This window comes from Siphateles boraxobius, unplaced genomic scaffold, assembly GCF_051911475.1.
Source record: "Siphateles boraxobius isolate OS27281-9 unplaced genomic scaffold, OSU_SipBor_1 2, whole genome shotgun sequence".
NCBI classification, from domain to species: Eukaryota; Metazoa; Chordata; class Actinopteri; order Cypriniformes; family Leuciscidae; genus Siphateles; species Siphateles boraxobius.
The window spans coordinates 14,756,813-14,769,756 of record NW_027508810.1 but is presented as its reverse complement, the minus strand read 5'-3'; the positions used below and the strand labels follow the sequence as shown (position 1 = coordinate 14,769,756).

Sequence of the window (12,944 nt, the reverse complement as noted above, 5' to 3'; positions counted from 1 at the left end):
TGGCTGTTAGAGAGCAGATGATTGCTGAAGGCAGCGATTTGTTTTATGGGGATGGGAAAGCTTGCTTGATTTCATGGCCTGTACAGAAATGTGGAAAGTAATAGGAAATAAAATATGATTCAAGTTGTAAAATAAGTAATGAATGGTCTACCGGACTTAACCATGTGTTACATTCCTCTCACACACAAATCCAGGTGATCTCAGAGCCTGTAAAAACAAGTTGGCAGTGTGTGCCTCACACATGTCCGTACACATGTGTACGGACATGACAGCCTTTGTGTTGCGGTCATGTTGGATGCATCCAAAAGATGAAAAATGAAGCCGCAGCAGCCGTGATATGGACAGAACCAAGGCAAATCTGAATCCAAAGGTTACATCCTTTCTACTGAGATACCTTTATCTTATCAATTTTGTAATGCAGGTTAGATGCACTATAGATCCACTATTCTGTGACAATTGATGTTAAAAATAAAATGGTGACTGAACGATGCGGTTGGTGGTCAGTTTGTGTGTAGAAGAATGGGTAACATTTTATAATAAGTATACAGTAAAAAAATACTTACAAATCAATTGCAAACTATTAGTTAACAGTTAATTCATAGTTTATATATTGTTGTTTCTGCATTGTGAGGCTATATACGAAGTGATTTCTTCATACATTGCCACTGTAATTAATAGCAATATTATGTAACACTTTAGTTTAGGGTCCGATTCTCACTATTAACTAGATGCATATTAGTTGCCCTGCTACTTACCTGTTATTACCTGTTACTAACTAGAATATTGGCTGTTTATTAGTACTTATAAAGCACATATAATTGCCTTATTCTGTATGACCATATTCGACTTCTCTTAATCCTACCCAATACCTGAACTTAACAACTACCTTACTAACTATTAATAAGCAGTAATTAGGAGTTTATTGAGGCAAAAGTCGTAGTTAAAAGTGAGAATTGGATCCTAAAATAAAGTGTGACCAAATATTATTGTTTAATTATTAGCTCATACATAAAGAGTTAGACAAGAGTGTTTTTATGCTTTGTTAACAACTTATTATCCATATAAGCAATGTAGAGTATTTTAAACCAGTAGAAAATAGTTATTTATGGTTATTAGGAGTAAATAGTTCTTTAGATTAGGTCACAGAAAATTGGATTCAATTAGTTATAGGACATTAATTGCATTAATATTAAGTGTTCCTTACAATGTTTACAATACATTAAACACGCCCGCACGTCCGCAAGCACGCACACACAGGCCTACACAAAATATATAAAGTTAAACATAACCACTTTTTAACATCAAACATTAATAAACATAATGCTGTCAATATGTTTGTACATGTGTGCCACTGTTTTGTCTCAAGATTCACACAAGTAATATATTTTTTTCTCAGGCATGTTTAAAAAAGCTACTTAAAGGTCCTAATTTAACTAAGGTCTAATCCTGGATTAATCTAAACTCTGTCCGTGAAACCAGGCCTAACTGTTTTCTATTTGAATATATTTTGAAATGCAATTTATTCCTGTGATGGCAAAGCTGAATTTTGATCCTTTAGAAATCGTTCTAATACGCTGATTTGGTGCTCAGGAAACTTTTCTTATTATTAACATTTTTTAGGATTTTTTGATGAATAAAGTTGAAAATAACATTTTCTAACATTATGATGTGATTTTGTTAAATAAAGAGCATTCATTTCTTAAAAAAATATGGCCGACTGTTTTTTTTAACACCACAATTAAATGTTTTTACAGAGTACACATTGTGCTATGACAGGAAGTGTAATTCTGAAAGTTTACTGAGAAAATGTCTTTGGTCTTTGTTTTCATGAAAAGATATCAGAACAAAATACTGGTTACTAGTTTTTAACCTAATTTAAATAACAATGTATTTTGTTATGCAAAATATTCAAGTTGTTTTTGTTCCTTGAACCATTTCTAATCCCTGAACTGGAATCACCAGCTGGCTTTATGATGATCAAAAAGTTTTATATAACAAAGAGCAATCCACTAACACATGATATCCGTGAAAAAAAAAAAAAAAAAAAAGCATTTACTTCAGAGAGAAGGTCCACAACAGCTGAAATGATCATGAATGTATGATTGCATAATCAGCACTCACATCAAACATGAGAAATGTTAGCGTGGACAGTCTGCATATAATGTGATTTAGAAGTGTTTTGTTTAGTCTGAATAAGTTTATGAATCTCTAATCAATTATAAACAAAGCACCTGTTTGTCTAGACTAGGTTAATTAGTAATGACTGCTTTTAGAGAAACTATTACCATTAAAAATTAATAGACGAGCCTTGGTTATTTAGGATTAAACTCCATTTAAACATGTTAGTGTATCTTATCTTCTTAAGGCAAAATCAATACAGAACTAATCTCAGGCACCTCTGCTATCATTGTAAACCGCCAGACCTCACACAAGTCATTAGGAGGCATAATGCGGTCTCACCATGCTGTGAATGGAAATAGCCAGTGAGGGAATTGCTGCTGGTGAGGCATGCGAGATGAATTCTCACGCGTGGACCATTTAAAATGACAGATCATTAACGGGGCAAACCAGAGCGGCTTCAAAGTAATTCGGCAGGCAGCCCCTTGGCCTACTGATGACCTCGACACACAAATCAGCAGCCCTCGCAGGCATACATCTGTCTGGGTGAATCTGGGTGGGTTACATGGTAATTCTGGAATTATTGGTTAATAGTAAGTGTGGTGTTTAAACTTACTTGCGTCTGTGATTCAGTCAAGACAGCAGGGCCTGGTATGAATCAAAACTGGTAAACGAGGTTCAGACTAATCTCATTACGTCGTACTCCTACAAGATCAGAGATAAACAGAGGATAAGGATAACACAAATGTAAGTGTGCAGCACAAACAAGTATCATGTATACACACTACCCTTCCAAAAGACTGGCGTCAGTATACATTTTTTTTGGTAAAATTTTAAAATAAGGCCTTGTTTGTTAACATTAGTTTGTACAAAGGATTTACAAGGAAGTAACAGAGTGCAGAATGCATATTAGTTGATATGAACTAACTATGAGCAATGTATAGTTACAGCATTTATTAACCGTTGTCAAATTGAATAAAAATACAAATGTTTTAGTTTTGTTTTAGCACTTGCATGTTTTGTTTGTTTGTGTTAGTTCACAGTGCAGTCTATTGTTAACAGATCCAACTTTTGATTTTAAAAATGTATTAGTAAATGTAGAAATAAGCATTAACTAAGATTAATAGGCTAACTGCTGTATATTGTTCATTCTAGTTCATGTAAACTAATGTAGTTACCTAATTTTAACAAATGAAACCTTAATGTAAAGTGTTACCGATTTCATATACTTACCAAGCCTGCATTTGTTTGATCAAAATACAGTAAAAGCAGTAATTTAATGTAATAGAACTGCACGACTCTGGATAAATTGAGATGCATGATTGCTTGTTTAAAATACAGATTATGATTTTCCCATGATTATGAATTGACAACTAAACAAAATCATTTACTATCTGTTCTGACAAAATGTTAATTGTTGCAGTCTGTTTAAAAAAAAAATCAATCTATTTCTATATAAACCTTTGGCACTCTAGCGGTTAATAAACAAAACTGCATGCGTCTTGCGGAAGAACATTGTAGCCGGAGCTACTTCTCTCTGTTAATATATAAGACGAGTCCCACTGCGATACTCCACTGCGTTTGCCAGAATATAAACGCTTATTATAGGTGTACCGTAGTAATAAGACAAAAGAAAAGATGGATTCATGATGTACTTGCTCATTCTATAATTGTGTAAATTCAGTAGAAAAAAATAACAGTGTACCTTTAAAAAAATCAGTTTGAATGAATGATTCAATGACTCACTCAAAGTTTTTGAACAAATCTTTTGAACGAATTCCGTGACAAATACATTTTATAAAAAGTCACGTTTTGCCATCTACTGGTGTAATGATGTAATACAATATTACTTTCAATAGATGATTTAGAGGGTTTTCTTACTTGGCAAGTTGGCTGCGGTCTGAATCTGAGTGTGATTGTTCCCGGTACCCCTGTGGTGGTCTGTTTTCTCACACTTAATTCTATCGAAACTTCACAAACGTGAACACCGCATGATAGAAGACAGAATTGTCAATATAATGGTGGGTCAATATATGGTGTTTTTATTTTATTTTATTAATTTGATGATTTCATGTGCAGCAGAGTGATGCAACGGCACTTGTATCTACTGTACTGTATGTCACATATGTGGCATAAACATGGCTTTCTGCTGCTTGCAAATTAACTCTTTTAAAGAGACAGCTTTCACGTTAACAATTTCCCATGCCCTATTTCGAACTAAACTACCAGTGTGAGAGAGTACCCTAACTCTATTTTGATCGTCACCGTAGACATCAGTGTTTACAGTATATATCTGAACTATAGGCTTTTATCCCGTTACTTCTGTGATAATTTGAATTATTGTAACACAGAAATAATGATACCATGTGATTGAAATTTTTTAAGCTGTTTGATACCTATACATGATAACTGCTCTCTCTGGCTGAGCTGGAGCGCAAATTTGAATCGCTGTGATCGTACTTGTCAAGGATTTAATAGACAGCAAGTAGAATTGCTGTCATATAGGAATAAGATTGCGTGGATGTTTGAATCGAGGTCTCAAACATTTAAAGATTGATTGTACAGCTCTATGAAATAATACAATTTAAAATTACTTGTTTTAGTATATTTCAAAATGTAATAATTGATAATAATAATAAATGTTTCGTGAAGGAAAGAAGGAGGTAAGGAAGAGTTATGTATGTCAATGCAATCTTTGTTTTCAATACAGCTCATGCCAAAGGGGTATTTAAAAATCCTACATGTGTCCCAAAGTATGAATTGATACAGCAGGTCAAAAACAAACACGTAAAGAGGGTAAGAGCAAAAAGGGCAGGGGTAAAGTTTTTTCTTTGTTTATAGAAACAAACATTTATGTTCATCTACTTAGGGGCAGTAAATCACAAAATGAATAAGTGAGGTTCCCTAAATTCACCTTTCTTCTATTGAAATCACCTCAATCAATACTGAGCAATTGCTTTAACAGGATAAACGTGTGATCATTGCCATAGAAACAATGCTGGCTAAAGGCTTTTATAAAGACAAAGTGCGTCTCAATCAGCTTCTTATTTCAGTAGTCAGGGCACTGATCAGGGATTCAGCCATTTTAACCTCAATCGCAAAATCCTACTAGTGCACTGAGACGTTCCCTCCCTAAAAAGTCCCACATTGCACCATGAAAACCAGGGAGCATTGATGCTCACTGTTCCCTTAACAGAAGTTCTGAAGCATGAAACATAAATCAAGTGAGCCAACTCTCTACACATATTGACACGTGATAGATGTTTTATAAAATATAAACCATTCCAGCATAAAAACACAACGCTAGACATGAAATGAACATAATCTAGCTAACATTCATAATGTATTTATGGCTGAAATGTTGCACGTATGTGTAACGAGCATAGTATTAATCATAATGTACTGTTTTTCATAAATACCAGCAGTGATGTTGTACAATGAGGATGTTGTCATCTCAACAGAAATGGAGTCATCAATGTCCCAATGTGTAGTGTCCTTCCCAGTGCCCGAATTCATACACAATATACTGATTCAAACCTTAGAAGACAGGGAGCTGATTGAGACGCACCCTTTGCTTATTTATGCTAATCTCTGGGAGGGGGGGTCGATTATACACATATTTCTGTACGTTAAAATCACACCCAGCATAGTCTCATGTTCATCTGGCCAAAGAACACCCACAAGCTGGTGGCTCGCTTTGACCATTTGATGCATAGACTGCTTTATTATTTAAATGATTTTTTTTACACCAATCTATCTAAAAAACAAACATCATATAAAAACAAAACAAACTGTGGCTGGTCGTTGTATGTCAGTTCTCTTCCTGTTTAAGTGTGCGGTTCATGGCCAGAATAAGCTGCAATGTGTGACTGCACCTGGGACTCCTTTCGCTTTTTATATTACTGATCTTTTGGACATACATGAATTCAGTACATTGGAAACTCCAACCGATTTTGCTTATATCATAACAGTTTATGTCATTTCATATGATTACGGAGGCCAGTGGCAAAAATCTGGGTCACACTCGGGTTGGGCCGCCCATTCTTCAACTGATGAGATTGGAGATCGAAATTCTAAAAACGCAACAGACAACTGGAGGCATTTGTTTCTCCAGGGGAAAACAAGAAACTAAAACGGAGTGAGTGGAGCGTGAAAGCAGCACATGTACTTGGAATAAAACAGCAGAATAAACAGACAGAGGAAGTGTGCTGGCCATGTGCTGTGAAAGCAGAAGCAATGGAAAGAACAAGTCCTCCAAACACTCCGAGTCAATCATAAAAGCAGCCACTGCTGGTACAGTGACATCATTACTCATGAGGCTGCACTTAAAGGCAATGGCATTAACAGACACCGCGCACCATTTAACCGCAGAATTAGTCAGACTCATCTGATACAAGTGCTTCAGACTGAACTCTAAATCTTTTTTACATGTGTGATTCAGCCTTACCTAAAGCATCTTTACACTTCTGAATTAAAGGGACCATTTCCCTGAAAATAAAAATTCTTCACTATTTACTCACCCTCATGATATTCCAAGAAGCAGGTACTTTGAACATAAAAGAAGAAACTGAAGAATAATCAGATCTTTTCCATACACGGGTATTAAAATAATAATAATAATAATAATAATAATAATAATAATAATAATAATAATAAATTTAAAAATTACAGTATCATGTGATTGGTTTTTATTTCAATTCATTCTTAAATAAAAAAAGGAATAATCTTCAGAGGGTTTTTTTCATACAATGACACAAATTAAATATAGTAGGCCTACTGTGTCATTGGTTTTATTTCAATTCATTCTTTAAAAAAAATGAATCTTCAGATCTGTTCTATACAACATTAAAATAAATATAAATAAAATAAAAATATGGTGCCTTGGCATGTGGTACTGATTACAATTAACTTATACATTTAAATTCAAGATTCAATACATTTTGCATTCCATTTAAAAAAGAACAGCATGAGGGTGAGGAAATAATGAATCATTTTTGGGTGAACTATTCCTTCAAAATGCGAAAATGCATACATTTTGGAAAGAAAATCGGTGCCACATTAGCAGAGTCTAGACAGTTTACAGGAACCCAAACTGAAACCACTCATTCCTAGCCAGAACAACCGTCTCCTCTCACGTGAAAATGCAGACGACAAATACTGTATTAAGCTTATTTAATGATTAATCAAATGATGAAATAATACAGCATGGAAGAATGAGCATTGTTCTGGGGCTAATTTTAATTACAGCCAATGGTGCTCAGACTAATGAGCAATGCCCCCCTTTACCTCCTCCTAACTGGGTAAAGCAACAGTGGCCACTGGGCATGTTCTCTGGGGATGAGTCAAGAGATGATTAAGTAAAAGTCACAAAGTACACAAAGAAAATCTTTCTTGAGCTTTCACAAGAAAGAACCAAGACTTATGTCAGACGCCTGTTTCTAATAAAAACAGAACCCAGCACAAATCCTAATTTGTTAAATCATTCTCTTACCACCAAGGGTGTAAGAATGATCTGAAAAGTGTGGAGGGACATATTATAAACCTGATCAGCATGGCTCATGAATATTAATTAAATCAATGCAATGTTCGCCCGTAGTCATATAACTAAATTTCTGAAAAACAAGGAAGTCTTAAAGGGGTCAGGAACTGTATTATTGTATTATTTTATAACGTGGACCTATAATGTTAGTATGATCTTTACATCAAAAATGGTCATAATTTAGAAATATTTCCTACCCTGATTTTAGCCCTCTGATTTGAACGCTCTTGAAGGGACGTGTCTGCTGTGAGACTTCAGTAGTTCTGTGATTGGCTAACATCTTTGCAAATGAAATAGCTAAGTATTACATATTTAACTCTCTCGAAAACGTTTAGCATGTTTTTACTATTACAGCTCTCAAGGTTAACTTATCGTGAAAAGTGTTGATTATAGTACTATATTTAGATCTATGGCATTATATTTAGAGCATGGCATGAAAGGTTGCAGTGATGAGAATTGTAGCTGAAAAATAAAAGCTGTTTTTGGACTAACAAGGACGTTTTCAGTTCTGAAACTTACAGGATATTCTCATAGTATGATGACCTCTTATATGTCAAAAGCTCAAGGAAAATTAAATTTCTCAATTCATGATCAATTTAAGGGGTAGTGAAAATTACGTCATCATTTACTCACCCTCAAGTTGTTCCAAAAAGAAGATATTTTTAAAAATATGGGTAACCAAACAGTTGATGGACTTCCATAGTATGGAAAAATATACCATGGAAGTCAATGAGTCCCACCAACTGTTTGGTTACCGACATTCTTCAAAATATCTTCTTTTGTGTCTAGCCGAAGAACTACATTTTTTGTGTGAACTATCCCTTTAACTGCTGATCCAGTTTGTTAGACTGTTGATTCTCTTGTTTGGATTTTAAATCCATTTTTTTTTCTTTTTTTTCTTGGCTCAACAAAACAAAGTTCTTAAAATACAATGATTATTGGCCAAAAGAAGGGGAGGCAAACATAAAAATGCCTAAAAATGCACATTTTTGAAGAATGTTTTTACTGTTTCTATCATACAATTAAAACAAGATTTAACCCCACTGAATGATAATAATAAATAAATAAACAAAAACACTGACAGATTAAAATATATTTTGTGATCCTAATGAAATTATATCATATACTCAAACTCAAAGTCCAACAACAACAAACTAAACTAAAACAACTCTATTAACTGTGCAAGTAAATACACAAAAACGGACATTTGGTTAGTGAGTTGTTGTTCTTCCTTATCTCTCTTCTAGGTCCGGAAGACCCAGACAGATAAACATGGTCATTGTATACACATATACAAAAATGAACATCACAGAAATTCATGTTACTCCATGTCTGTGAGGCATCCTCTGTTTGCAAGCTGTGAAGTATGAGATATCTTGGCCATGTGCATTGGAACAGAGATGATATTGATAGTCTGGAGGAGTGCCATTAGACACAGAAAGCCTGTATTTGTGCTGCAAAAACCCAGTCTCATTTCAATTCAGTTAAGCAATGATGTCTCACTATTTATTGTGCATTAGAAAAAAAGAGCATGCTCTCACAGTCTCATAAGAAATAAATACAAGGAAATTTCACTGCCTCGTGGTATTATCAATCAGCTAATAAAAAGAAAAGAAAAAAGCCAAGCTTTAGACATTCTGTGAAGGATGAAAAGCAGAAGAATAGATAAAAGTGTTGCTTTGGCTGATTGAAGAAAACAGACCAAAATGTGAGATGTTATGATTAAACACAGCTACACAACAAACCCCCCAAACAAATGCGTTTTTTGATAAATCAATATCCATCCAGTATATCTGCAGAACATTTAAAAAAAAAAAAAAAAAACTCTTGACCCCAAACTCTGACATACTCAAAATTAACACTTCTTTTGGCTGCTGACAGCTGAAAATATGTGAGGTTTAACAATATGGGTTGTAATGAGACAATTAGACAGCAAATAATATGTATCAGTGTATCAATTCTGAGATTTTAATTCATTTCAGAAGCTCCAGCAAGAGAATGGCAGGCTGATTGCAATTGAGCCCTTAGGATGGGCTGCAGCAATCCATCATTTTGACATTTTGGGAGCAAAGTATAAAAGTTTAATGATGGTTGGTGTCAGTCTTTTGACATACTGTGTTGGTACAAATGTGTATTTATTGCATCCAGAAGTCCAAACTCAGCACTAGCACTGTGGCATTGACAAAGTTTGACAAAGTGTGACAAAGTGATAGTTTGGCCCAATGTTCAGTGGGTCAGAAAGTCATCAAAATCAATTGTGTTGGGTTTATTTTCCTCTCCTTTCCAGTTTGTCTAGACGCGCGGGTGACAAAACCATCAAAAGTAGGACCAGAAAGAACACACCCAGGGCCAAACAAGTTTTTCATCCCAAGCGCTTTAATGAAATTTAACATTGTGTTCCACTTCTGCAAACTTGCTTTAGAGAAGACAGGACTGCTTGCACCATTTTAGGGACAGCTTTTCAAAGAGCCCTGAGAGTTCCACATTGAGCCCTTTGAAGGCTGGTTCTCTCACACCCACTTTCATCTGTCTCAACCCAGGCAAGCGTCAGGTTTCTCACGGCACACATCATAGAGAGGAAAGGTACAGCTCATTCCTGCAGCCTCTTATTGTGCATATTTCAGCTTGTGTTTTTCAGGTTTCTGTTGAGAAGTATAAGTCTGAATGTGTCAGAATGGAAATATTATTCTTCATAGCCTTAATCTCATTAAAGGGCTCATGAGCGGTATTGTTTTAATGTTTTATAACATATCCTATGGTGCATTTATAATATTAGTATGATTTTTACATAAAAATGGTCATAATTTAGATTTAAAAGGCATTTTTCCTATCCTGATTTTAGCCCTCTGATTTATACGCTGTTTGAAGGGACTGCTGTGGGTCTGCTGTGAGACTTCAGTGTAAAAGCCCACTGCTGTGACTGGCTGACATCTTTGCATATGAAATGGCAATTAATAGCTAATACTTATGAATAAGTATTACAGGTTTAACTCTCTCGAAAACTTTTAGCATGTTTTTACTATTACAGCTCTCAAGGTTAACTAATCGTGAAAAGTGTTGATTATAGCATTATATTTAGATCTACAGCATTATATTTAGATCCTGGCATGAAAGGTTGCGATGAGAATTGTAGCCGATCACAGACATGTTGAATGCATGAATGCAGCGATCGTCTCGTCATTGTAACTCGATTTCTGCGCACTAACGAATGATTTCATCATAACTAACAGTGCAAATACAATGTAAATATAAGATTGTTTATTATAAGGCGAGTTTTGGCGAGAGTCCAGACTCAGTCACGAATAAACTTGTGCTGTTTGATTGACAGCTCCAGCGATTGTAAAGGGAGCCTTTGATTGCTTTCTATATATAGTGTATTCACAGTTTAAATAACAGATTGTGAAGTTGATCCTTTAGTTTGATTCACTGACACATAAACAGCAATAAACGATTTTGAGACAAAGAACCTCTCTGACTGTATCATGAATCATTACAAATCACAAATCACTGGCCACATATCAGGCATTCGAATTAACACCGTTACCTTATCGTATAGTATATCGTAAAAGTTTGTTTGCAAAGCCTGTGCCGAAATTGCGACCAACGAATCCACAGTGAAATGTACCAAATACAAATAAATAAACAATGCTCAACTGAGATATTCATATTGTTGAAAATAAATAACCACATTCCTAGCATTAGGATCCTTTGGAAGGTAATGTTATTTTTAGTCCAGTGATCCCCTTTCACTCTTCTCTCCTCGTCATCTCAATAACACGCCAGTAGGCAGGGTCAAAGTTGTGATGATGAATTAGCCACTGCTTTTCTTCTGCAGAGACGGTCTTTCACCTATCTAGGCACATTCCACAATGAGTCGTTCTCTGGCTTGGTTACAATAAAAGCTGTTTTTGGACTAACGAGGAAGTTTTCAGTTATTTTAGTTTGAAGGCCTCTTACATGTCAAAAGCTCAAGGAAAAATGTATTTCTCAGTTCATGACCCCTTTAAAAACTCACACCAGTCATTTCAGTGCAGTTCAATATATTGTGAGTAATACTCATGATTGGAGTTTGGCTGGTGTCCACCAATAAGACCAGATTGGTTACTAAGGTATGAAGACTTATGATGAATTCAAAGAAGCTGCATGCCAACTGTTTGTCGATAGGGCAAGGACATGTACCTGTGCCACAATGTTGAGACATAACACCAAAATATGCAAAACTTAACAGCAAAATAGTAAGCAGCTCATTATCTTTATAAAGTGTCCCAATCACTTCTATTGATGTACAGTGCAGGGCAGGCACAACACATCGGCACCGCATCAATTATCGGTTTTACGTTTACGTTCCAGTATTGGCTGATACTGGATATTTAAATATGCAAATTGTAAGATCTATATCATCTAGCACTAACTTAAAGTAATTCATTATGGTAAAAAGTAAACAACTCAGTCAGCGTGAAGTGGGAATTATCCATATGTATTATGAACATATTAGCTTATGAACTGTATTATTGTGGTGTTATTGGTACATTTTAAGGTTAAAAGACAGATTTTGGTAAAGTAGGTATTTTAACATTATATAACTTAATGAACTACACAGTTATACGTAAACTGAAATATTGTCACAGTATATTTTTTTTACTGTGAATTTCTGGCAACCACAGCTGCCAGTTTTTTTTTTTTACAGTGAAGGATACATAATATTCTGGAGAGGAGAAATACAAGCATTTGCATGTGCATTTTCAAATCATTTAAAATTTTTATGCTCTACTCCGGCTTGCAAATTTGCAAGAGGATCTAAAAATTACAGATTGTGTGGCTCGGGAAAGTGAAGTAGACTAAATTTTAGCATTTTGAATTGATATTATTTGTGCATGCACATTCTAAGCCTAGTATTACTGCACTATAAGACAGAAGGCATTGTGAAGTGTTGGTTTGCCATATTCCCCACAGAGAATCCTGAATGCAGACTGCAGTGTCTGATGAGCCAGGATGAGAAAAGCAGCGTCACTACAATGATCAGCAGAATGCTGAGAGGACAAGATGTACGGTACCCATTCCGTACAGCAAGCACCCATTCTTTGCTCACATTCACAATATATCACAAAGAGCTTACTGACAGCACCCAGCCACTCACAATTGGGTTGTAGAAAAAAATGTATCGGATGCTTCTGGTTACTCTGAGTATTCTCAGCAAATCGGACCGGGAGGAATGCTTTCCCTAAATCCCTGACAGCTATAGAGGTGCCAGGGAAAAACACTCCTGCAAAGGGATCATTAGGCAGGA

At 35.3% G+C, this 12,944-nt stretch overlaps 1 protein-coding gene across 4 annotated transcripts in view; it reads right to left on the bottom strand.

Moving 5' to 3' along the window:
* Positions 1 to 12,944, bottom strand: part of mid2 (midline 2) — a 164,586-nt gene that overhangs the window by 104,248 nt on the left and 47,394 nt on the right. For all 4 annotated transcript variants that reach the window (XM_077236045.1, XM_077236040.1, XM_077236038.1 and 1 more), the window contains one exon: positions 2,735 to 2,823. The gene's annotated coding sequence lies outside the window, so the exon portion shown is untranslated. The remainder of the gene's footprint in view (positions 1 to 2,734; positions 2,824 to 12,944) is intronic.